This window comes from Scyliorhinus torazame, chromosome 1 (assembly GCF_047496885.1).
Source record: "Scyliorhinus torazame isolate Kashiwa2021f chromosome 1, sScyTor2.1, whole genome shotgun sequence".
Lineage (NCBI taxonomy): Eukaryota > Metazoa > Chordata > Chondrichthyes > Carcharhiniformes > Scyliorhinidae > Scyliorhinus > Scyliorhinus torazame.
In genome coordinates this window covers 272,220,713-272,248,278 of record NC_092707.1, presented here as the reverse complement: position 1 = coordinate 272,248,278, position 27,566 = coordinate 272,220,713, and the positions used below count along the sequence as shown (strand labels likewise).

General features: G+C 45.0%; 1 long non-coding RNA gene across 1 annotated transcript; it reads left to right on the top strand.

Moving 5' to 3' along the window:
• Positions 1–26,908, top strand: LOC140426408 (uncharacterized). The gene is made up of 6 exons (XR_011948238.1): positions 1–70; positions 2,549–2,671; positions 2,793–2,923; positions 13,112–13,161; positions 20,517–20,697; positions 26,237–26,908. It is a non-coding gene; the product is annotated as an uncharacterized lncRNA (long non-coding RNA).
• The last annotated feature ends 658 nt before the right edge of the window (positions 26,909–27,566 follow it).

Genomic DNA, 27,566 nt, shown 5'->3' with positions numbered 1-27,566 from the left:
CATCAGAGCCATCGGAATCAAATGTTTCCCTAGAAACTTTTTTAACGCTTCTGTCATCTGATCGAATAAGGTATCCTTATCCGCAAACTGAACTCCTGTCAAAACCAGGAGCCTATCCATGTTGCTCACTCTAGCACAGTCAAGTAATTTAAAGGCCAACACAGACTGTGGACATTCCAGGTTGTGTTTCTGCAGCCTTTTATATAGTCTGCCAAATTCCATTATATAGTGTTCCATGGAGAATTCCTCTATTTTCCGGAACCTATCAAAATCCGACCATGCTTCATACGCACTTAACAAGTCATCCTTTTTATAAATCTTATCCATATAATGTAATAGAGTCTCCAGACCTTCTTCTGAGTCTAACTCTTCCAATTCCAGCTCAGAAAGCACTTTGTTTCAGATTTTACTGTCATAAGGTAGAGAAAGAGCCAATGCCATACCTTGTTTTCTCTTTCCCAAGGCAGTTACCTTAGTCCACATAACTACTGCACTTCTCCATTGATCGTACGATCCCCTTTCAGAAAATAAGGGGGGGTAGTCATATCCAGCCATCTTTATCATCGGTTCAGCCAAAAATCTTTTTTTTTGTTTGTTTTCTTTTTTCTCATTCACTCCGCGGTTTGGTCTGGAAAAGTTGTATCTTTCAACCCTTCACACTTGCACAGCAATCATCCTCTGCTACCATTTGTTAGACGTTTAGCTGCTGTAGTATAAAGAATCAAAGGTTCTGCTGCTTTTCCACAAAACACCTTTAATTTCCTTCAACAGCCTTTGCACAAAACTCTAACATCACCACCTGACACTAGGGCCACCTGAAGCCCCTTTACATAATCAGTGTCAATTATTGGATGCTTAACATAAATGAGACAACTAATTGGAATGTCTCTTAACCCATTACTTAACACAGGACACACCTGGGCAATTTCCCACATTGCCGGGTAGATGCCAGTGTTGTAGCTTTACTAGAACAGCTTGGCTCGGGGTGCGGCCAGTTCTGGAGCACAAGTCTTCAGTACTATTGCCGGGATATTGTCAGGGCCCATAGCCTTTGCAGTATCCAGTGCCTTCAGCCGTTTCTTGATATCACGTGGAGTGAATCGCATTGGCTGAAAACTGACATCTGTGATGCTGGGAACCTCCGGAGGAAACCGAGATGGATCATCCGTTGGCACTTCTAGCTGTAGATTGTTGTGAATGCCTCAGCCTTGTCTTTTGCCCATATATGCTGGGCCCTTCCATCATTGAGGATGGGGATATTTGTGGAGCCTTCTCCTCCAGTGAGTTGTTTAATTGTCCATCATCATTCACGGTTGTATGTGGCAGGACTATAGAGCTTAGATCTGATGCGTTCATTGTGGAATCTCTTAGCTCTGTCTATTATTTGCTGCTGATGTTGTTTGGCACAGAAGGTGTCCTGTGTTGTAGCTTCACCAGGTTGACACCTCATTTTTCGGTATGCCTGATGTTGCTCCGGGCATGCTCTCCTGCACTCTTCACTGAACCAGGGTTGGTCCCCTGGCTTGGTGGTAATGGTAGTGTGGGGGATATGCTGGGCCATGTTGGGGAATATGCCGGGCCATGAGGTTGCAGATTGTGGTTGAATACAATTCTGCTGCTGCTGATGGCCCACAGCGCCTCATGGATGCCCAGTCTTGAGTTGCTAAATCTGTTTGAAGTCTATCCCATTTAGCACAGTGGTAGTGCCACACAACACAATGGAGGGTATCCTCAATGTGAAGATGGGACTTTGTCTCCACAAGGACTGTGTGGTGGTCACTTCTACCGATACTGTCATGGACAGATGCATCTGGAGCAGGCAGATTGGTGAGGATGAGGTCAAGTATGTTTTTCCCTCTTGTTGGTTCCCTCACCACCTCCTTCAGTCCCAGTCTAGCAACAATGTCCTTTAGGACACAGCCAAGTTCGTCTGTGGTGGTACTGCTGAGACACTCTTGGTGATGGACATTGAAGCCCTCCATCCAGAGCATATTCTGTGCCCTTGCCTCCCTCAGCGTTGTTCAACATGGAGGAGTACTGATTCATCAGCTGATGGTGGCCGGTACGTGGTAATCAGCAGGAGGTTTCCTTGCCCGCGTTTAATCTGAAGCCATGAGACTTCATGGGGCCCAGAGTCGATGTTGAGGGTTCCCAGTGCACCACTGTGTCACCATTTCTGCTGTGTCTGTCCTGCTGGTGAGACAGGACTTACCCAGGAATGGTGATAGTGGTGTCCCTTGCTTCCCTCTCCTATATGTTCCTCCTATGTTTGCCCTCCAATACCTGCCTCTGTCTGTCACCTGCTTTAATCATGTGATTGAAATATTGTGTCTTTCTCTCTTTGATATGCACTCATTTCCTCTTTTCTCCAATCATTTACAGCTCTCCCTCATTCGTCTTTCTGTCCATAGCAGTTGCAGAACATCCTCTGATATGTTCACATCTCAAATGCATTCAACTAATCAATAGCCTCTTTGTTTGTTGTCCACGTCTCAAAGGAATAAAACATGGATGATAAAATGTAATACGTCAACATTCCTTTCCTCAGATTCAGATTCAGTTTCTTTGATGTTAACACGAACCTTCACGCTAACAAAGCTGGTCTTGGCTCTCTCGATTCTCTTTCAGATTTCACAATCACTTCTCCCATTTTCTGTGATATCAGCCCAAGGTAGGTGAACCTTTTCATTTGTTCTGGGACTAGTCCATTTACTTTAAATTCTCACTTCCGGGGTCAGGTCTCAATCACCACTGTCTCACTCTTCATGACATTCATTTTTAATCCTCACAAGTACGACTCTAGGTTGGCAAGAAATTACAAAGATATTCAAGGCGATGCAGAGGGGAGCCAGGAGGTTGAATCCCAGCAGCAGAGGTTGGAGTTTTTGAGGAATGATTGGAGTGACTTCAGTACCTTAACCTGGTAAGAAGGTGTATGACAGTAGGTCTAGTCAACATGCATAGTAAATAATGTGCTAACAGCCAGGGGCTGGTTTAGCACACTGGGCTAAATTGCTGGCTTTTAAAGCAGACCAAGTCAGGCCAGCAGCACGGTTCAATTCTCATACCAGCCTCCCCGAACAGGCGCCGGAATGTGGTGACTAGGGGCTTTTCACAGTAACTTCATTTGAAGCCTACTTGTGACAATAAGCATTTTCATTTCATTTCATATGAACAAAGTAAATTCAAAATTAATCTGTGAGAATAGGATAAGGGGGCATAGGTTCAGGCTGATAAAAGGTACCTTTAGGATATGTGTCATGAAGAGTGCTATCAGCATTTGGAATGGACTGCCAGGGGGAGAGATGAAGGAAAATATGATTTTAAAAGAATTAGCGGCAGCAATAGGGAGAGTGGAAGGCTTTCTCGTTAAGTGAATGGACTTCCTGATCCATAATTATTTGGTAATTTTGCAGATGCAAGGTATATTTACCTGCCTTTTTCAGGGATCTGCCACCTGCTGCTCCAGAGCAACATTCAACTCTTGAACATCTGATTGCAGCTTCTATCCTTTCCCAGTCTGGTCACATTAACATGAAAAAAAGACCAAACAAAAAAGTCAAGAAAAATACGTGAGGATTATTGTGAGGATAAAAGGTTAATGGTTTTGTTGTACTTTATGTTTTTAAATGATTCTTTTCAGGAAAAACACCATTATGCTCAAAATAAGCTGCTTCGAGTGGTATGGTTATACTATAGTTAGAGATAATGTCATCGGTTGAAGAGGTTTTACGGCTGTGACCATTATAATTTCAAATATGCCAAGACGAAAATTTATTCTGAATGTGCTATAGAAGCTTCTTTTTTGAATCACCTGAATCAATAGCTAAAATTTTTTTAATTCCTCACCTTAAGTAAAGATTGTTTCAAAGATGAATTTACTGACAAAATTATAGCAAAAAAAACTGATAGTTCAAAGTTAGGTCTTCGTTGATTTAGATTTTTTTTCTATTGATATATTAATTCAGCACACGTGTTTTTGTTATTTTGTACGTTGAATTTAGCCAGTGATGCATGACGATTTGCCAAATATCCGATTTAGGAATGCCAATATTTTGTCTTGCGGCTCCCAATGGATTTTATCTTGGGAACTGTTTTTAAAAATCACTTCCGGTAAAGACAGTTGTTGGCCTCTAGCCTCGATCATCACTTTCATCTTTCAAAAGAATATGATCAGAATATATGGGTGGGATCTTCTGCTCTCGGTGGGTATCTTGACACTCCCTGTTAAAGTGGCAAGATGCCCATGCTGACTCTGAGAAGAAAGAGCTGCCATATCTTCTGCCCATCAGGCAGTTAAGTACATAGTAGCGGGCCCTCTTCCCAAATGAGGATCCCAGATATGATGTCCCGTTTGCCAAAAGCTGCTGGCCAACCAGAGACTCCGGCAGCTCGCACACTCAGGGTAGAGTTCCTCAGGGCAGTGCCCGAAGACCAACCATCTTCAGCTGCTTCATTGATGACCTTCCTTCCATCACAAAATCAGAAGTAGCATTGTTCACTGATGACTGCACAATGAACAGCACCATTCTCAACTCCTCAGATACTGAAGCGCTCCATGTCCAAATGCAGCAATATCCAGGCTTGGGCTGACAAGTGGCAAGTAACATTCACGCCACAATGTGCCAGGCCATTATCATCTCAAACAAGAGAGAATCCAACCATTGCTCCTTGACATTCAACAACATTACCTTTGCTGAATCCCCCACAAGCAATATCTGGGGGTTACCATTAACCAAAAACAAATTTGGACCAGTCATACAAATACTGTGGCTACCAGAACAGGTCAGAAGCTAGGAATCCTGTGACAATCAACTCACCTCCTGGCTCTGCAAAGCCTGTCCATCATTTACCGGGCTGAAGTCAGGAGTGTGATGGAATGCTCTCCACTTGCCTGGGTGAGTGCAGCTCCAACAACATTCAAGAAGCTCAACACCATCCTGGACACTGCAGCCCACTTGATTTGCACCCCTTCCACAAATATTCACTCGCTCCACCACCAAAGCACAGTGTCACCAAGGTTCCTTTGGCAGCACCTTCCAAACCCACAACCACTACCATCTAGAAGGTCAGCAGACACATGAGAACATCACCACTTCAAAGTTTCCCTCCAAGTCACTCACTCTCCTGACTTGGAAGTATATCGGCCGTTCCTTCACTGTCACTGGGTCAAAATCATAGAGCTCCCTCTCCTACAGCACTGTGGCTGTACCTACACCATATGGACTGCAGCGGTTCAAGAAGGCAGCTCACCACAACCTTCTCAAGGGGCAATTAGGGATGAGTAATAAATGCTGTCCTGGCCAGCGACGCTCACATCCCATGAACAAACAAAAAATACAACACTCAGCAGTACCACAGAGGAGGCTGGGGGCTGTATTTGCTGCCCACACCCCACCCTCCCCAATCCCAGAATCCCTGGATCACCGAGCGATCCTGCAAAAAGGTAATGTTTTGGGGGTTGTGTGGGTGGGTGGGGGGGGGGGGGGGGGGGGGGGGGGGGTGGATTTTTAAGGCGCGAGGGCCATGGAAGTGGAGAACCATGAGGGTCAGCATTAAGGGCAGTGGGGGTAGCTGCCAGCGGCCAACCCCTCCCCATCTCCACTTTCTCGATCATGCACAGAAATGTACAGATCGAGAGACACACACTCCTGCCAACATGCAGCCTGCACAGTTTCCCAGTTGTGCATGTACCAGCAGGCCCACCTGGAGTTTGGATGATTACAGCAGAGGTGGGAAGAGGCCCTTCAATGGTCATTAATTGGCTATTTAAAGGCCTCAATTATCTGTGGGGTGGGAAGGTCGATGATGGGCCATTAACTTACTTCCAGTGGAGACGGAAAGGCACAGGTATCGGTCCCAACGCCAACCTGCTAAATCCACAGGTCCTCCTTCCTCACCTCCTGCGGGGGTTGACAATTCCGGCCTACATGTGAGAAAATTACCAGAATTTGGAAGAACTCAGTCAGGACTTGTCCATCTGCTTTGCCATCTCCCAACTTCCATCCTTGTAGCATGATAGCTTTTTCCTAGGGCTGTCAACGTAACTGAGGGCCCTCACACGAGGTATCCATTGAATGGAGTTTGTGGCCTCACTCAACCGTCACTGTGTTCTATGTGCAACAATTCTGAACACCTTCCTTCCAGATCAGCGAGACACTGGAGACAGTGTTGAGTAGAGCCAGAAGGCTGATCCCCAGTGATAGGTGTCTGAGTTATGAGAAACATTGGAAAAGCATGCCTTTCAGCCTGTAAAGGAGTTATCTGAAAGGTAATCTGTAGAGGTACCTAAGGAAGCATGTGAATAGCAATGGATCCTCCTGTTCGCTCTTAAAAGGTGCCTTGCAGAGACATAAAAGCCTTTTATTAATGGTGACAATAATAAAAGACACCTTCCAACATTACCTGAACTTCCTGCCAATGCATTGGGGAGTTGCAGTGAAGAAGCAGTGGTGGTTGCTTAATGTTCGTTCACGCACTAAAGCCTTAAGTACTTGATGTGCAATCAATTACACTCAAGACAAAGTGATTCCATAACTGAAGGCTTTAATCTGCTAGAACTCTTCCCCAGCAGCTTTGATACAGAAGGTGAAGGCTGCTGGGACGGCACCGGTTTTTATACTCCGCCTCTCAGGGCGGAGCTATGTACAACAGCCAATGGTAGACTCCTGGGTCTAACCAATGGTCATCCACCTCTTAGGTACCGCAATACCTGGTACTACCACAGTACTTATGTGGAATCAACGGGGGTTATTTTCCACATTCACTACTCGAGCAATGAAATGTTATAGTGAATCGTTGAGAACCAGTCCAATTTACTAAGTTGAATTTGCAGTAGCTTGCTGATCCAGTGTGCCAATACTTTGCCAAAGTGGTGAAGTTGAGAACTATCCGTCAGTATCTGAAATGGTGACCAGCGAATTTACCTTAGAATGCTCTGAAGGGTGAGATCATCTAATTTTAATGGGGGCAACAAAATGGGTTTATGACCCAGAAATTTCATAGGACTCTGATCAATCTCCTACTGAAACTCCAGAGGGAGGTTGTGAGAATCTCCACGGAAATGTTACAAATCAATGTCTATTTTCAGTTATTTCCCTGGACATTTTACTACCATCTTAGAATCATAGAATTCATAATGCAGAAGGAGGTCATTCGGCCCATCGAGTCTGCACCAGCCCTTGGAAAGAGCACCCTACTTAAGCCCACACCTCCCCGTAACCCAACCTAACTTTTGGACACTAAGGGGCAATTTAATATGGCCAATCCACCTAATGTGCACATCTTTGGACTGAAGTTAATGGTGGCAGAAGAGCACCTATTGAATTTCAAGGTCTATATGTGTAAGAGTTCACATTTATTATTAATCTCTTACCGCATTTTATCAACATCGTGCAGACTACGCTGCCATTGTTAATGGCCATACTCTGTGTGCCATGGCCTGGACTTAGTGTGGGAGAAATGGATTTTGATTTGTGCGGTACTGGCACCAATACAGGGAAAGTGGGAGCTGTACCATTGGGGTGAGCTTCACCTCAACTGTGCTGGGTCCAGTGTTCCAGGGAGGCGACTGACAAGAGCAGTAGAAAAGGCTTTAAACTAAATAGTGGGGGCAAGGGATCAAGTTTGAGAAGATGGGATAAATTAAATAGAAATGGCAAGGCAGAAGAGCAAGGTAGGGATAAGGGAGGTGAGGATCCAAGTGTGGAACAGAGGAATAGAGTCTACAAGCCTAAATGTGCATCAGCAGATAAGGTTAGACATTAAAAGTGGTAAAGGGCAGCACGGTGGCGCAGTGGTAGCACTGCAGCCTCACGGCGCTGAGATCCCAGGTTCGATCCCGGCTATGGGTCACTGTCCGTGTGGAGTTTGCACATTCTCCCCGTGTTTGCGTGGGCTTTGCCCCCACAACCTGAAGATGTGCAGGGTAGGTGGATTGAACATGCTAAATTGCCCCTTAATTGGAAAAAATTAATTGGGTACTCTAATTTTTTTTGTTAAGTGGTAAAAATGCAGAACTAAAAGCTCTGTATCTGAATGTACATAGCATTCATAACAAAACAGATGAATTGACAGCAGAATGGAAATAAATATGTATAGTCTGATAGCCACTACAGAGACATGGCTGCAGGGTGACAAAGCCTGAGACCTGAATATTGAAGAGTATGTTAGGAAAATAATGGTAGTTTTAAGGGATATATATTTGTATTAGTAAACATTAGAAATAAGGTATAGTTTAAAGTGGGTTTAATTTAACATTTCCACTGTGTTTCTATTGTGTTTAGAGAGGGTTACGGTGTGAAGAGTAAATAGAAGTAGCAGTGGTTGCGAAGCAACTGGGGGCCTTTTAAGGCAGAAAGGCTTCTGTAGTTTAGCTGAATTTAATTGCAGATGGAGACAGGACATTGGGGAGTGAGCATCTCTCAGCTCTGCCTGAAGAAAGACTGGACAGGACCAGGGAGCTACAAAGAAGTAGGTTTCCCAAAGAATCATCTACAGTCCAGATAACCCGATAATTGGGTCATAAGGAATATGCGAAGAAGACTGAAGTTATGAAAACAGAAACCAAGGTATTGTCCAAGAGAATTCAAGGTGAAAGGTAAAGAAACTGTCCTCAGTTAAGGAGACAGTTGCTGTAACCAGATTACGAGGCAAAATAAAAGCTCATGATGTAGGGGGTAACATATTAGCATGGATAAAGGATTGGTTAACTATGAGGAAGCAGAGAGGAAGTATAAATGGACCAATTTTGAGTTGGCAAAATGTGACGAGTGGAGTGTCACAGGGATCAGTGCTGGGATCTCAAATATTTAAAAATTGTATCAATGACATGGATGAAGGGACCGAGTGTATGGTAGTTAAATTTGCTGATGACACAAATATAGATAGGACAGTAAGTTGGAAAGGGGACCTAATTATCTATGAAAATGCACAGATAGGTTAAGTGAGTGGGCAAAAATTTCAAAGGGAGTATAATGTTCGAAGATGTGAACTTGTCCACTTTGACATGAACAATAGAAACGCAGGGTATTATTTAGAGAGTGGGGCAAGTTAGGAGGGGGTGTTTGGGAAAGGGGTATTAGATAGTCAGTTACATTTCTGGCCATTTAATTATAATACTGTACATAATAAAAGTTGCTTGCGTTGAAATTACAACCTGGTGGCTGTAGTTTATTGGGCTCGGGCAAGGACCTTGGGTATTTTAAATAAAATCTTATTTCTGTTGTGTTGTGACTCCGGGCCAAGTGGGTCTCGAATTGATCGTGCACTAACCCAGGGTTGCGTGACACATCCAAATTGGGCGACACGGTAGCACAGTGGTTAGCACTGTTGCTTCACAGCTCCAGGGTCCCAGGTTCGATTCCCAGCTTGGGTCACTGTCTGTGCGGAGTCTGCACGTTCTCCCCGTGTCTGTGTGGGTTTCCTCTGGATGCTCCAGTTTCTTCTCACAAGCCCTGAAAGACGTTAGGTAATTTGGACATTCTGAATTCTCCCTCCGTGTACCCGAACAGGCGACTAGGGGTTATTCACAGTAACTTCATTGCAGTGTTAATGTAAGCCTACTTGTGACAATAAAGATTATTATTAAAAATATAACAAGTCTCCAAGACAGAATCCACTGTATAAATTAACAAACACCACCATATGTATACTTCAATAATTCCAATGGAAATATTGAACCAAACCTTTGTGCTACTTTTCTAATAATTTATTTTGTTTGTCATATTTAGCAAAATAAATTTATAGATAATTCATGAAGCATAAAGGATCATCCAGAATTGGTACAACTGTTGCATCTGAAGTACACAGTTATATCATTAGGTGTTAGCTCACTGCTTGTTAAAGACAGGATGTTACAGCTTGAAGAGTAACATTACAAATTTGCAAGTGTCATTCACGTATAGTCTCAAGGAATAGAAAAGATGGCAAAATGTTTGAATAACAGAGTGATAGTATAGGCCAAAAGTAGAATTGAGTTAAAATTTAAGTTAATCATATTGCATCAATAAATCTTCACCCTTTAAAATCTGTTGTCACAATTTCTGATCATGTTTTTATGTTAACCTTTTCGATTGTAAATTCTTGTATCTGCATTTTACATTCAGATTTGTTGTCCCAATCCTTATTTATAATTTTTTACAGCGTCTTTCCATTAGGTGGTGCTGTATCATTGGCCCCTCACAGAACAGTCAAAATGTTTATGAAAAAGCTTCACCCACCATTTTAGCTCCTTGCATTAAATTTTGCTCACCCAAAAGAAGTCATTAAGCAAAATATATTTTTTAAATTACATATTCCAGTAGAAGATGGTTCAATTTCCCTTGAACTAAGTTTTTTTTCACCATGCAGGGGATAGAGAGGAATTTCTCAGACTTTACTAATTAAGTTGAACTTGAATTTGTTCTCTCTGGTTTTGAGCCCATCCCAGAAGATTGTGTGGTTTTGTGTGCCGGTGGAAGAGATGGGGTGCTGAGGGGATGACATGGAGGTGATAGTACATAAGAGTTATACCATGCTGTGATATGACAGACTTAATGGACCAGTTGGACTTTTGTCTTTGTCCTATGAGGTGAATGTAAGAAATTGGTATATATATATTGTACTTTATATATCTCTCTTGCAGTAATGCTTTTTAAAAAGCCCAGATTAAAAGAAAGACAGACAGTGTTGCTGCAGAAGGTGCAACTATGATGTTGTAAAAGTGAGATAATTGTTATTTCAAACCATGCTTATGTTTACAAGGAGAGGCGTAATAGGTTTTTGTTATAATCCGGGGAAGTAGATAATCAGATTCATTGTGTTTAAATTTAAGTAATTAGGTCATAGGATTTGAGTGGGATAAAGATGATGTCGGGGCCTGTTTTGTAGCAGTCAATTTTGAGTTAGTGTTGCTGGAAGATATGAGCTGAACAACAGTTTCTGCAGAAGGCTGTCAGAGATTCAGTATTAATTGAATCTCTCTCTCTCTCTAGTATTTTAAAGGATTTTTAAAATCAGAGACTGGAAAGTAATCCTTAGAGAAGTGGGGTTTGACTTGTGATGAGTTTTGCTTGATTGGCGATTAATAATAATAATAAGAATAATCTTTTATTGTCACAAGTATGAAGTGATTGTGAAAAGCCCCTAGTCGCCACATTCCAGCACCTGTTCAGGTAAGCTGGTACGGGAATTGAACCCGCGCTGCTGGCCTTGTACTACATTACAAACCAGCTGTCTAGCCCACTGAGCTAAACCAGCCCTAAAGGTAGAAGTTAGGAGTTAAAGTTTTTTATTTTATTGTTCAACATTGCTTAACTGGTAATTGTAAGCTATATCTCTGCGATGTTAAGGTGGTTTAATACTGTGATAATAATAAAGTTTGTTTTAATATGCTATCTCCCTATTTGTGTATGGAAACACTCCTGGAGTGAAGTATCCTTTCCTGACATCTTTACAAATTTTTTAAAAAGTGATTGTCCGGTATCCGAGCAAATATTGAGGCCCTGTCTGGGTTTGTAATACCTATGATCATATCAAGCATTACGAATATATAAATACTGAATGGTACATGTCCACAAATTGCAAGAAATTAGTTAGTGATCTGACCAGTTGGGTGACACACATCACCTATTAAAATCCCCATTTTATCACATATATCTCGCATATTTGTTTGTAGGAGATGGCACACAAACAAATGGGCTGACATGCAAAGAGGAGAAGAAGAGCAGGTCATTCTTGACTATTTATGATGAGAAGGTCATTGAGGTTCTGGAAAAACATGTGGGCTAGTATTCTTGGCTTTTCATTCCTTATCTCATTATTTATTCAAAGAACAAAGAAAAGTGCAGCACAGGAACAGGCCCTTCGGCCCTCCAAGCCTGCACCCACCATGCTGCCCATCTAACCTAAAACTTTTTACACTTCCGGGCCCAAATCTCTCTGTTCTCATCCTATTCATGTATTTGTCAAGACTCCCCTTAAACGTCACTATCGTACCTGCTTCCACCACCTCTTCCGGCAGTGAGTTCCAGGCACCCACTACCCTCTATGTAAAAAACTTCTCTCGCGTATCTCTTCTAAACTTTGCCCCTCACACCTTAAACCCATCTCCTCTAGTAATGTCCCTCACTCATTCATTCCCTCAAACACTGGGAGGATGCTATTTGCTTTCTGAGCTATCACGGTGCTGATCCTCATGCAAGAATTCCTTCCAGATCCTCTGCGGTTCACACTACAGTTGTGTCCATAGTAGACCTTAATGTCCCTTGATCCCGGGGAACTTGTACATCTAATTGGCACATCTGTTTGCTATATAGTCTTAACTTCTATAACTTCGCTGTCTCTGTCAGGGCAAAGTTTCTGCTTTCTGACTTTTGCATACACCAGACTCGGCACCTCTTTGGTAGACTACTTCAAGAACTTATAAAAAAGTATTGGCACTGAACCAGGGACCAGGGGCAGGATTCATTGTTTAGGAGACTATGTTCTCCTCTGGAGTTGAATTGCACCTGAACTGTGCTCATGTTGGGAAAGTTGTTCCCAATCCTTAGCCCCTTGGGGATCCCACTATCAGGCCGCCATTTTGACTGGGCGGCCTGACAGCGAGGTCCTGCGGCTGGGCCCCTCTTCCGCCCCACTCCACGCAACTCAATTCAGCCCCCCACACTGCAATTTTCTGGATCACCCCCACCATCCCCTCCCCTTCAAGCTTGAGTGACCTTGAAATCGTCAGCAGAAAACACTTAGACCATAAGAGCATAAGACAAAGGTGCAGAGGTAGGCCACTTGGCCCATCGAGCCTGCTCCGCCATTCAATCGTGGCTGATATTTTTCTCATCCCCATTCTCCTGCCTTCTCCCCATACCCCCTGATCCCCTTATTATTCAGCTCTCTTTGATGTGGTCCAGGAGCTGTCAATCAAAGCCTGATGTTTATAAACATTGCTGTTGGTTTCACAACTGACTACTTCAAAGTCACTCAACCGGAAGGGAAATTAATGGAGCAATGCAAACAGCTGCCAGTGTGTGGAAACTGTCAATGACAGCCTAGTAAAATCAATATCAAAGAGAAATGCTTGCAGTTCAAAGATCTGATGGGGTTTAAATCCAGTTGACTGAATTTCTCTTTCCAGGAATTACAGGTGCAGTTTCTTCTGCCTGAACCAGTGGGTGTTTTGCGCAGGTGAGTTTTAAAGCAGTGATTGTTTTCACGGCCTCATAGTGGTCTCTCTGCTGGGGCGCTTCTAAACAAGGGTCTCTCTTCTCAGCAGCATGGTGGCACAGTTGGTAGCACTATTGCCTCGAAGCGCCAGGTTTGATTCTGACCTTGGGTGATTGTCTGTGTGGAGTTTGCACATTCTCCCTGCATGGGTTTCCTCCGGGTGCTCCGGTTTCCTCCCACAGTCCAAAGATGTGCAGGCTAGGTGAATCTGGCCATGATAAATTCCCCAAAAGTTAGGTAGAGTTACGGGGCTTGGAGTCGGGGATTGGGCCTAGATAGGGTGCTCTATCCGAGCAAGGGCCAGTGCAGACTCGATGGGCCAAATGGCCTCCTTCTGCACGTCAGGGATTCTATGATCCCAGATTCCAGACAGGCATCTCTCTTCTGGGGGACGTCCAATGAGTGGTCTCTCTTCTGGAGTCTCTGATGGTGACCAGTATCATCACTATGGAGAAGATGACGCAGGTGATGGCTGGAAAGTTTGATTGTTTTCTTTTGAAGCATCTAGAAAAGCATCAGACGGCGATGATATCTTTGCTTAAAGCATGGGTGGGTGATGTGGTAAACCACTGTGTTCCTATATTAAGGGTTGTACGGTAGAACCTGCACTACAGGTTCACCTGGGCCCCTGCATGCTAGCTCCGCCCAGGAGCCGGGTTATAAATATGCGTGGCCCCAGCTCGCAGCTATTTCATCAGCTGCTGTGGGAGGCCACACATCTGATACTAATAAAGCCTCAGTTTGGATTCAACTTCGTCTCCAGTCAAATTGATCGTGCCTCAATTTATTAGTATCAGATTCAGAAGATGGACCTCCGGATTAAACCAGTTCGCCTGCAGCTGGATCCACACTCAAGCGACGCCAGAAAGGACTTCCAGCACTGGCTAGCTTGTTTTGAAGCGTGTATCAACACAGCGCCAACCCCTGTTCCAGAGGCTCAGAAGATTCAAATATTGTACTCCAGACTCAGCTCCAAATGCTTCCCGCTGATCCAGGATGCACCCAATTACGCTGATGCCATGACTCGGCTCAAAGAAAATTATGAGCAGAAGCTCGCAACGCGTACACAACTACCTGGAGAGTCAATCAAGGACTTCTGGAGGGCCCTGATCCCACTAGCGCGGGACTGTGACTGTCAGGATGTTACAGCTAAGTAGCACTCAGATCTCCTTATGCGGGACGCTTTTATAACTGGGATTGGGTCTGATGTTATCAGGCAGCGACTCCTAGAAGGGGCCACGCGTGACCTCACAGAGACTAAAACACTAGCGCTTTCCATGACGGTCGCCCTGCACAATGTCCAGTCCTACGCCCCCAACTGCGTGGCCCACTCCTCCTAGGCTTCATGGGCCCCACAGGCAGCCGCCCCAGCGGGGGCGCTACCCACCCAATACGCCTGCGCTACATGCCAGCCAGTGATCTCCGGGGGGGCCCCGATGCTATTTTTGCGGCCAGCAAAGACACCCCCGCCAACGCTCCCCGGCCCCCGCTGCCCTTTGTAAGGCCTGCGGGAAGAAGGGCCACTACGCAGTGGTGTGCCAGGCCCGCTCAGCGACAGCGGTCGCCCCCACTCCCCCCCCCCCCCGGTCACGAACAATCGGCGCCGCTATCCTCCTCTCCTCCCCAGGCCATGTGCGAGCAATGGGCACCGCCATCTTCCCCCCTGCACAACACGTGCATTTCATGGGCGCCGCCATCTTGCTCCACCCCCGCAACGTGCGTTCTATGGGCGCCGCCATTTTGTGATCCCCAGGACCTCCAGGCGCCGCCATCTTGTCCACCCCGCAGCACATGGATACCAACGGCGTTTCAGGACCCCAACTCAATGGCCGCCTCACTACCCGATGATCAACCACGGCTCATATCCATGGCAATCGACCAGTCCCGGCCAACGCATCCACCAGCGTGAAAGTCAACGCCCATGTGACCTCCTGCCTACTGGACTCCGGGAGCACCGAGAGCTTTGTACACCCAAATACGGTAAGGTGCTGCTCCCTTAAGGTACACCCTACCAATCAAAGTATCTCCCTGGCCTCCGGATCCCATCGCGTAGCGATCCAGGGGTATTGCACGGTCACGCTCACAGTCCAAGGCGTAGAGTTCCACGGTTTTCGCCTCTACGTCCTCCCTAACCTCTGCGCTGCACTTATCCTCAGCCTGGATTTGCAGTGCAACCTCCAGAGCCTGACCCTTAAATTCAGCGGACTCTTCCCACCCCTCACTGTGTGCGGCCTCGCGACCCTAAAGGTCGATGCTCCTTCCCTCTTTGCCAATCTAACTCCAGATTGCAAACCCATCGCCACCAGGAGCAGATGGTACAGCACCCAGGATAAGGCCTTCATCAGGTCTGAGGTCCAGCGGTTGCTTCGGGAGGGAGTCATCGAGGCCAGCAACAGCCCCTGGAGAGCTCAAGTGGTCGTGGTTAAGTCTGGGGAGAAAAAACGAATCGTCGTGGACTACAGCCAGACCATCAACAGGTACACGCAGCTCAACGCGTACCCCCTCCGACGCATATCTGACATGGTTAACCAGATTGCACAGTACCGGGTCTTCTCAATGGTGGACCTGAAATCCACTTACCACCAGCTCCCCATCCGTAAATTGGACCGGCCATACACCGCCTTCGAGGCAGACAGCCAGCTATATCACTTCCTAAGGTCCCCTTCGGCGTCACCAATGGGGTTTCGGTCTTCTAAAGGAAGAGGGACCGAATGGTCAACCGGTACAGCTTGCGGGCCACGTTTCCGTATCTAGACAATGTGACCATCTACGGCCATGATCAGCAGGACCACGACGCCAACCTCGCTAAATTTCTCTGCACCGCCACTCTCCTCAACCTCATGTATAACAAGGAGAAGTGTGTGTACCGTACAAACCGCTTCGCCATGCTCGGCTACGTAGTCCAGAACAGAGTTCTGGGGCCCGATCCCGACCGTATGTGCCACCTCATGGAGCTCCCCCTCCCCCACTGCCCCAAGGCCCTCAAACGTTGCCTGGGGTTCTTCTCCTATTACGCACAGTGTGTCCCAAACTATGCGGACAAGGCCCGCCCACTCATACAGTCCACTCATTTCCCCCTGACGGCCGAGGCCCAACAGGCTTTCGCCCGGATCAGAGCTGATATTGCCAAAGCTGGAATGCACGCTGTAGACGAAATACTTCCTTTCCAAGTAGAAAGTGACACATCGGACGTCGCCCTTGCCGCCACCCTCAACCAGGCAGGCAGGCCCGTGGCATTCTTTTCCCGCACCCTCCAGGCCTCCAAAATTCGGCACTCATCCGTCGAAAAGGAGGCCCAAGCTATCGTTGAGGCTGTGCAACATTGGAGGCATTACCTGGCCGGCAGGAGATTCACTCTCCTCACTGACCAACAGTCGGTAGCCTTCATGTTCAACAACACACATGGGGGCAAGATCAAAAATGATAAAATCTTGCGGTGGAGAATCGAGCTCTCCACCTATAATTACGAGATTAAGTATCGCCCTGGCAAACTCAACGAGCCCCCAGACGCCCTATCCCGAGGTACATGTGCCAGCGCACAGGTAGACCGACTCCGGCCCTGCACGACAGCCTTTGTCACCCAAGGGTCACTCGGTTGTACCACTTCATTAAGGCACAAAATTTGCCCTCCTCCATCAAGGAAGTAAGGGCGATCACCAAGGACTGCCAGGTCTGTGCGGAGTGCAAGCCGCACTTCTACCGGCCGGACCGCGCACACCTGGTGAAGGCCTCCCGCCCCTTTGAACGCCTCAGCGTGGATTTCAAAGGCCCCCTCCCCTCCTCCGATCGACACACATATTTCCTCAGTGTGATCGATGAATACTCCTGGTTTCCCTTCGCCATCCCATGCCCCGACATGACGTCTGCCACCGTCATTAAAGCCCTTAATTCTATCTTCACTCTGTTCGGCTTCCCCGCCTACATCCACAGTGACAGGGGATCCTCATTCATGAGTGATGAGCTACGCCAGTTACTGCTCAGCAGGAGTATCGCCTCCAGCAGAACGACGAGCTAAACCCCCAAGGAAACGGACAGGTAGAAAGGGAGAATGGGACGGTATGGGGGGCCATCCAGCTGGCCCTACGGTCCCAAAATCCCCCGGCCTCCCGCTGGCAAGAGGTCCTTTCTGATGCACTACATTCCATTTGCTCATTACTCTGCACTACTACTAACAGTACACCATATGAACGTCTTTTTGCCTTCCCCAGGAAGTCCACATCCGGGGTATCACTCCCAACTTGGCTCACAGCTCCGGGAACCGTGCTTCTCCGTAAACATGTGCGGCTCCACGAGGCGGATCCGTTGGTGGAAAGGGTGCACCTGCTCCACGCAAACCCACAGTACGCCTACGTGGCGTTCCCCGACGGCCGCCAGGATACCATCTCCCTCAGGGACCTGGCACCAGCAGGTTCCACCCCCACACCACCCCCGTCGCCCCCAGTGCCACCCTCCCCTCCCCCGCATCCCCCATCACCCGCCCTAGGACCGTCCGTCCTCCCCCTGCCCACCCCGTTGATGAAGAGGATTGCAGCACGCTCCCGGAGTCAACTTCAACCACGACAGCACCAACATCCTTTGAGATCGACGAAGTGGAGCCGGCGGGACCCGGGTTTTTTGGTACGGCCGTTCGGCCGATCCCGGTCGGAGAATCGCTGGGGCAGCCCCGTAGAGCGGACCCCGACTGGCATTGCGCCGACCGTGCTGGCGCCAATGGTGTCGATTCTCCGCTCTCCGGAGAATCGCGTCCTGGCATCGGGGCGGTGTGGCGCGATTCACGCCGGTCGCGGCGATTCTCCGGCCCGGCCCTGGGGTGAGAGAATCCCGCCCAGGGTGTCTGTGTACACAGATGATTTGCTGCTGTACATTTCGGACCCGTGCTTATCAGTGAGGGACATAATGGAGTTCCTGAGGAAATTTGGGGTGTTTTCGGAGGGTACAAATTGAATTTAAGGAAGAGTGAGTATTTTGTTGTGTTCCAGGTGTAGGGTGGGAGTGGAAGGATTGGCATTTATGGTAGCGACAGTTCACTTCGGGTATTTGCGGATACAGGACACGGGACTGGGCACAGCTATGCAAGCTGAATTTCACGAGCCTGGTTGGGAAGGTAAAGGAGGATTTGGGAAGATGGGATAGTCTCCCATTGTTGTTGGCTGGTCGGGTGCAGCCAGTCAAAATTAATATTTCGCCACGGTTTCTGTTTTTGCCAAAGGCATTTCTTTTGAAGGGTGGATGGGCTGGTTTTGTTGTTTTGTGTTTGTGTGGGCAGGGAAGGTAAAGAGGATAAGGAAGTTCGCCCAACTGAACTTGTTGCACATTTACTGGGCAGAGATTGCGGAGTAGGTGCGGGGCTGGAGTAAGGAGACAGAGGCTCTGTGGGTTCGGATGGAGGCAGGTTCTTGTAACAGGTTGGGGTTGCGGGCGAGGCAACGGCACTGCTACCGCTTGCACCGGGAAAGTACTTGGGTAGTCCTGTGGTGGTAGCCACGCCGAAGATTTGGGGGCAATTCCAACAGGACTTCAAGTTGAGGGCAGGGTCGATACACGTTAATCATAGGTTTGAGCCAGGGAGGATGGATGCGAGGTTCTGGGGATGGGAGGAGAAATAGGTAAAAGAGATGTAGGATCAGTTCTGGAGTGGCGATTCACTTATTTGAAGAAGCTGGGGGTGAAGTATGGGCTCCAGCGAGAGGAGGGATTCAGGCATATGCAGGTGCGGATCTTCGCAAGAAAGACTTCCCGCGTTTTCTCGGAAATCATTGTTGTAAAGATGTTAAAATGTTGAAAATATTGAATAAAAAGTATTTTTTAACAATAGGAGTCTTAATGACCGATGGGAGCATCCATCCTCCCTGGCTCAAACCTATGATTAACTTGTATCGACCCTGCCCTCAACTTGAAGTGCTGTTGGAATTGCCCCCAAATCTTCGGCGTGGCTACCACCACAGGACTACCCAAGTACTTTCCCGGTGCAAGCGGTAGCGGTGCCGTTGCCTCGCCCGCAACCCCAACCTGTTACAAGAACCTGCCTCCATCCGAACCCACAGAGCCTCTGTCTCCTTACTCCAGCCCCGCACCTACTCCGCAATCTCTGCCCAGTAAATGTGCAACAAGTTCAGTTGGGCGAACTTCCTTATCCTCTTTACCTTCCCTGCCCACACAAACACAAAACAACAAAACCAGCCCATCCACCCTTCAAAAAAAATGCCTTTGGCAAAAAGAACAGAAACCTCTGAAGGTAAGCATGCAGGTGCAGCAGGCGGTAAAGAAGGCTAATGGTATGTCGGCCTTCATTGTGAGAGGTTTCGAGTATAGAGGCAGGGATGTGTTGCTGCAATTGTACAGGGCCACACTTGGAGTATTGTGTGCAGTTTTGGTCTCCTTCTCTGAGGAAGGATGTTCTTGCTCTCAAGGGAGTGCAGCGAAGGTTTACCTGACTGATTCCAGGGGTGGTGGGTCTGTCATATGAGGAGAGATTGACTAGGTTGGGATTGTTCATGCTGGAGTTCAGAAGATTGAGGGGGGATCTCATAGAGACTTACAAAATTCTAACAGGACTAGACAGGGTAGATGCAGGGAAGATGTTACCAATGATGGGTGTGTCCAGAACCAGGGGCCACAGCCTGAGGATTCAGGGTAAACCATGTCGGACAGAGATAAGGAGATATTTCTTCACACAAAGAGTGGTGAGCCTGTGGAATTCATTGCCACAGGAAGTAGTTGAAGCTAAAACTTTGAATATATTCAAGAGGCAGCTGGGTATAGCACTTGGGGAGAATGGGATAAAAGGTGATGGGGAGAAAGCAGGATTAGGCTATTGAGTTGGATGATCAGCCATGATCGCGATGAATGGCGGAACGGGCTCGAAAGGCCAAAGGCCTCCTCCTGCTCCTATCTTCTATGTATCTATGTATCTCTCCGGTCATGTCAGTTTCAAAAGAAGAAATTGCCTTTGATAGAATCCCCATCAACATACCTGGCATTGGCTATGAGCTTGCAGTGTTCGCTAATATCTGTGGCGTCATCAATCTGCTTGGCAGATTTTGCACTCATTTCTAATTTCTCCTGAAGCAGCTGTTCAATATCAACTAACATTTTGTCAATACGTTGTTTACATGATCAGATTTCTTTGGCAGCATCAGCTTCCAACAATACTTTTCGCAATACTTTCACAAGCTGGCAGAATTAGGTTTTGGCAATGGTGTGCAGCTTCTTCGATTTCGCTATGAGCTCAGCCAGTAACTCGTTTCCTGTGCATTAGCTGCAACGTGCATTCACTCCATCACATGCTGATTTTCTTTTCTATTTTGTTCTCTCAGGTGCTTGAAGTACTCAATATCATTGCTGGAGAGCGAACAGTGTTTTCTATTGAAATGATGTTTCAACTTACTTGGTACCATTGCAGCGTTTGAGAGCTTTTCCCTGCAAATTAAGAACTATGGGACACATCACCAGTCCACGAAAATCCAACGTCTGAATAGCTGTCACTGTCCTGTCTGGGTACGAACGTCCTTTTTTTCTCTTGATGTTCCGTTCTTTCGGCCACATCTGAATCAAAGCGCGATTCTTCACTTCTCTTCAAGAACGTATCCATGACAAACTGTGATTAAACACGCCACAGTACACAATAAATGCCCTGAAACATCAACTTACAGAATCACTGAACCCCTACAGTGCAAAAGGAGGCCATTTGGCCCATCAGCTCTGCACCGACTCTCTGAAAGAGCACTCTATCCAAGCCCACTTCCCCGTCCTATCCCAATAAACCCTTAACCTAACCTACAAATCCCTGGACACTAAGGAGCAATTTAGCATGGTCAATCCACCTAACCTGTACATCTTTGGACTGTGAGAGGAAACCGGAGCACCCAGAGGAAACCCAGGCAGAAAGTGCAAACTCCACACGCAGTCACCTAAGGCCAGAATCAAACCCAGGTGCCTTGAGCTGTGAGGCAGCTGTAGTGATATTCAGATATCAATATACATGATCAATGTATGTAAATGTAATACAGTCATTTCAGCATTCGATGGCTCACCGTCAGATACTATAAGAACTGGTTTCCCGCATTTTCTAAGTCACATGATGATATGATTCAGAACAGTGAACAAGCAAGACATAGAATAGCTAGAGTGAGAGAAGTTAGAACTAGTTTGTTATACTATAACTATATATACTAAACTTATTGTTAGTTTAGTATTGAGTAAAAGGACTCAAAGTTTATTATTTTATTACTCATTAAATAGTTCATCTTTTAACAAGAAAACTATTGGTCATTTTATCATCCTGGTGGATTCAAGAGTAATATATATATTTTAGACAAGTCATTATTTAAAATATAACATGGTACCAGCGAGTTATAAATCTTTTAAGAAAGACTAACAAAGATTTAGTATAGAAAAGAAGAAAGAAAAAAGAACAAACGGATTCAACTATTCGACTATAGAAATCATCGCAACTTTGAAAACTTTGAAGCAAATGACCTATTAATGGACCAAGTTCAAGCACCAAGACATCTAACGACCACTGGGAATTTAAATTTAAATTGGAAGTTGCTCAAGCAGCAATTTCAACTTTACCTAGAAGCTCGTGATTTAAGTGCAGCACCAGAAGCTGGAAGGATTGTGTTATTTCTATCTCTTGCAGGACAGCAAGCAATTGAAATATTCAACTCATTTCATTTTAGTGCTAATGAAGATAAAACCAAATTTGATCAAGTGACAGCGAAGTTTGCTGAACATTGTAAAATGCAGACAAATTAGATTTTAGAACGACTGAAATTTCATTGGAAAATTAAAAAAACTGGTGAACCTGTGAATAATGTTATCACAGATCTCAAGCTCTTAGCTAAAACGTGTAACTATGAAAATCTGCATGATTCACTTGTTAGAGACCAAATAGTATATGGTATACTTGATGATACTATCAGAGAAGCATTAATTTGTCAAAATGATTTAACTCTACAAATCGCGATTGACAAATGCATATCAGCAGAACAGATCAGAAGCCAGTATCTAACATTTTATCCAAAGGAAAAAAGCGTGAATCTCTACCACGAGGCAGAGAAAATTAAAGTGGTGTCCCAAGCAAAGCAGAAATCTGTAAGGAACGGAAGCTAACCTCCGCAAACATTTTCAAGCTCTGTTCGGGGTCGAGACGGAGCAATCCCCAAATGTTTTTCAAGATATGGGCACGTTACCTTTTCAGTACAAAATCCAACTGAAAAAGGATGCCACATCGGTGATCCATCCACCTAGACGTGTTCCTGCTCCACTTAAAGATCGACTGAAAGCTGAACTGTCAAGACTTCAAACTCAAGGAATGATCTCTAAGGTTACTCAACCTACTGACTGGGTAAGCTCCCTAGTCTATGTAAAGAAACCTACAAGTGAAATAAGAATCTGTATGGACCCAAAAGATCTCAATAAAATTATCAAGAGAGAGCATTATCCAATACCAAAGAAAGAAGATATCACTGCTGAGATGGCAAAATGCTAAAATATTTACCAAGCTTGATGCGTTTCAAGGATGTTGGCAGATGCAGTTAGAAGACTCCAGAAAACTTCTTTGTACTTTTAATACACCTTTTGGGAGGTACTGTTTCAATAGGATGCCTTTTGGTATCATATCTGCTTCTGAAATTTTTCACAGAATAATGGAACAGATGACCGAGAACATAGAAGGAGTTTGGGTTTATGTTGACAACATAATCGTATGGTCAACAACGCCTGAAGAGCATTTCAAGCGTCTTCAGGAGGTTTTTCAAAGAATTGACAACTATGGTTTAAAGTTAAACAAGGCCAAGGGCATGTTTGCGGACTCATCTTTAAAATTCCTAGGAGACAACATAACGGCTGAAGGCGTTAAACCAGATCAAGACAAAGTGCAAGCTATCAAGGCAGTGCGAATTCCCAAAGATAAGAAGGCAGTCTTACCCTTTCTTGGATTTGTCAACTTTCTAGGAAAGTTCATTTCAAATCTATCTGCGATAACAACTGCTCTACGTCAATTGATCAGAAAAAACACAGAATTCATCTGGACTGACAAACATACTGCAGAATGGACTGATTTGAAGCAACAACTGATACAAGCTCCATGCTTATCATTGTTTGATCCTACAAAACCAACCAAAGTTTCAACTAATGCAATGGCATTGGCGCTGTTTTACTGCAACAAGACCGTTTTGATAATTGGGTTCCTGTTGCATATGCGTCAAGATCGATGACTGACACTGAGTGTCAGTCCAAATCGTAAAAGAGTGTCTAGGGTTAGTCACGAGGATTTCCAAATTCCACGACTACATATATGGTCTATCTAACTTCACAGTGGAAACTGACCATCGTCCACCAGTACACATCATAGAACAAAACTTAAATGACATCACTCCCAGACTTCAACGTTTAATGATGAAATTGAGAAGATACGATTTCACACTGAAGTATACACCAGGTCAAGCATTAGTAATGGCTGATACTTTATCTAGGTCAGTCAACACTGACATTCTCCAAGAAGAATCCATCAATGATGTTGATTCACATTTGCAACTATTCAAAGAATTACTACCTGTGTCAGATGTCAAATTTAAGCAAATTCGCATTGAAACACAGAAAGATATCACGTTGATGAAAGTTATGAACCATCTTCAAGAAGGATGGCCCAAAGGCAATTGTCTGCAATATCAATCCATTCAGTCAGAACTGACTATTGTAGATGGTATACTGCTGAGACAAGATCGTATTGTAATTCCACAAAGCATGCGTTCTGAAATGCTGTCGAGATTACATGAGGGTCATCTAGGCATTGAGAAATGTAGAAGACGTGCCAGACAGTCTGTCTATTGGCCTGGTATCAACAATGATATTGCGAACATGATATTGTCGTGTTCATAAGAACATAAGAACTAGGAACAGGAGTAGGCCATCTGGCCCCTCGAGCCTGCTCCGCCATTTAAAGAGATCATGGCTGATCTTTGTGGACTCAGCTCCACTCTCCGGCCCGTACACCATATCCCCGAATCCCTTTATTCTTTAGAAAGGTATCTATCTATTTCTTAAAAACGTTTAAAGAAGGAGCCTCAACTGCTTCACTGGGCAAGGAATTCCAGAGATTCACAGCCCTTTGGGTGAAAAAGTTCCTCCTACACTCCGTCCTAAATCTACTCCCCCTTATTTTAAGGCTATGCCCCCTAGTTCTGCTTTCCCCAACCAGTGGAAACAACCTGCCCGCATCTATCCTATCTATTGCCTTCATAATTTTATATGTTTCAATAAGATCCCCCCGCATCCTTCTAAACTCCAATGAGTACAGTCCCAGTCTACTCAACCTCTCGTCATAATCTAATCCCCTCAACTCTGGGATCAACCTAGTGAATCTCCTCTGCACTCCCTCCAGTGCCAATATGTCCTTTCTCAGGTAAGGAGACCAAAACTGAACACAATACTCCAGATGCGGCCTCACCAACACCCTATACAATTGCAGCATAACCTCACTAGTCTTGAACTCCATCCCTCTAGCAATGAAAGACAAAACTCGATTAGCCTTCTGAATCACCTGTTGCACCTGCACACCAACTTTTTGCGACTCGTGCACCAGCACACCCAGGTCCCTCCGCACAGCAGCATGTTTTAACATCTTACCGTTTAAATAATAATCCATTCTGCTGTTATTCCTCCCAAAATGGATAGCCTCACACTTGGCAACATTGAATTCCATCTGCCAGACCCTAGCCCATTTACCTAACCTATCCAAATCCTTCTGCAGACCTCCGGTATCCTCTACACTTTTTGCTTTACCACTCATCTTAGTGTCGTCTGCAAACTTTGACACATTGCACTTGGTCCCCAACTCCAAATCGTCTATGTAAATTGTGAACAACTGCGGGCCCAACACTGATCCTTGAGGGACCCCACTAGTTACAGGTTGCCAACCAGAGAAACACCCATTTATCCCCACTCTCTGCTTTCTGTTAGTTAACCAACCCTCCACCCATGCTACCACTTTACCCTCAATGCCATGCATCTTTAGTTTATGCAGCAACCTTTTGTGTGGCACCTTGTCAAAAGCTTTCTGGAAATCCAAGTATACCACATCCATTGGCTCCCCGTTATCTACTGCACTGGTAACGTCCTCAAAGAATTCTACCAAATTAGTCAGACACGACCTACCCTTTGTGAACCCATGCTGCGTCTGCCCAATGGGACAATTTCCCTCCAGGTGCCCCGCTATTTCCTCCTTAATGATAGATTCCAGCATTTTCCCTACAACCAAAGTTTGCTTTCTGCCGACCTCCTTTTTTAAACAGTGGTGTCACGTTTGCTGCTTTCCAATCCTCTGGGACCACCCCAGAGTCTAGTGAATTTTGATAAATTATCACTAGTGCATTTACAATTTCCCTAGCCATCTCTTTCAACATGTCAATCCCATCAAAGTCAGCAATGCAAAGAACCACTGCAACCATATGATCTAGTAACATCACCATGGATCAAGGTTGGCGCAAGTCTTATTCACTTTTTTGGAAAAGACTATCTTGTAGTCATTGACTATTTTTCCAATTTTCCTGAGATAGTGAAACTGAACGACATCACATCCAACAATGTCATAAAGACATGCAAGGAGACTTTTGCCAGACATGGTATTCCCAGTATCGTAACGTCTGACAATGGCCCTTGTTTTTCAAGTCATGAATAGCATGATTTCTCATTGAAATACAATTTTCAACATGTTACTTCAAGCCCACACTTTCTGCAATCAAATGGAAAAGCAGAGAAAGGTGTTCACATCATGAAACAGCTACTTAGCAAATCTAAAGAATCTTGGGCGAAATTCTCCTACCCGCCCCGCCACATTTCTGCCCCTACCGGCTGGCGGGAGTCTCCGTAACACCGGCCGGTCAATGGGGTTTCCCATTGTGGGGCAGCCCCACGCCGTCGGAAAACCCCCGGGCGCCGGCAAAACGGAGACTCCCGCCGGCAGAGAATGACGCCCCTGATTCTGATTTTTACTTGGCTTTACTCAATTACAGAACATCTCCTCTACCAACAGGCTTATCTCCATCTCAAATGTTGTACAACAGTGTTGAGAACGACAATTACACTTTCCTGATCAAGAACAAGAAAATCTTTTGAAAAGAATGCAGCAACAGAAAATGAGTCAGCAAAGATATTTTGATCAACATTTGAAAGAACTGTCTACTCTATCTGATGATGACATAGTTAGATTCAGACTTCCTGAAGGAGGTTGGTCTGACAAAGCTCACATAATTAAGCCATTCTTACCAAGATCTTATCTGATCAAAACTTCTGATGGAACCATTTTGAGAAGAAATAGAAGAGATCTACTTCAAGTCAAAGATACTATCAAAGTTTTTCCAGATCTTGATTTGAACCAGACTGTTTCCAAACAACTTGAAAGAAGAATGCAATCCAATGTACAAATGCACAACAAACTGGAAAATTCTTCATCACCTTTGAAGTTGAGAAGTTCGACAAGAAGAAGAAAACCCAATCGTCTGAATATGTGAACTTTTAAAATAATCTAGTGATTACTGTATACTGTTTACACTGTGTTTCTTATGTAAATTTTCTTTTCAAATATTTCAAAGAGAATGTTAAAAAGAAAGGGGGATGTAGTGATATTCAGATATCAATAGACATGATCAATGTATGTAAATGTATGATGTGGAGATGCCGGCGTTGAACTGAGGTGAGCAGAGTAAGAGGTCTTACAACACCAGGTTAAAGTCCAACAGGTTTGTTTCAAACACTAGCTTTCGGAGACTGCTCCGTCCTCAGGTGAATGAAGAGGTATGTTCCAGAAACATATATATAGACAATATATAGACATATATTGATTTTGTCTATATGTATGTTTCTGGAACATACCTCATCATTTACATGAGGAAGGAGCAGTGCTCCAAAAGCTAGTGTTTGAAACAAAACTGTTGGACTTTAACCTGGTGTTGGAAGACTTCTTACTATGTAAATGTAGTACAGTCATTTCAGCACTAGATGGCTCACCTTCAGATACTATAAGAACTGGTTTCCCGCCTTTTCTAAGTCACATGATGATGTGGTTCAGAACAGTGAACAAGCAAGACATAGAATAGGTAGAGTGAGAGAAGTTAGAACTAATTTGTTATAATAGTGTATAGTTATATAGTTATCTGTATTGTACTTTAATTCTTTATTGTTAGTTTAGTATTGAGTAAAAGGACTCACAGTTTATTATTTTATTACTCATTAAATAGTTCATCTTTTAACAGGAAGACTATTGGTCATTTTATCATCCTCGTGGATTCAAGTGTAATATATATATTTTAGATAAGTCATTATTTAAAATATAACAGTAGCAATGCTTTTTATAAAATTGTTCA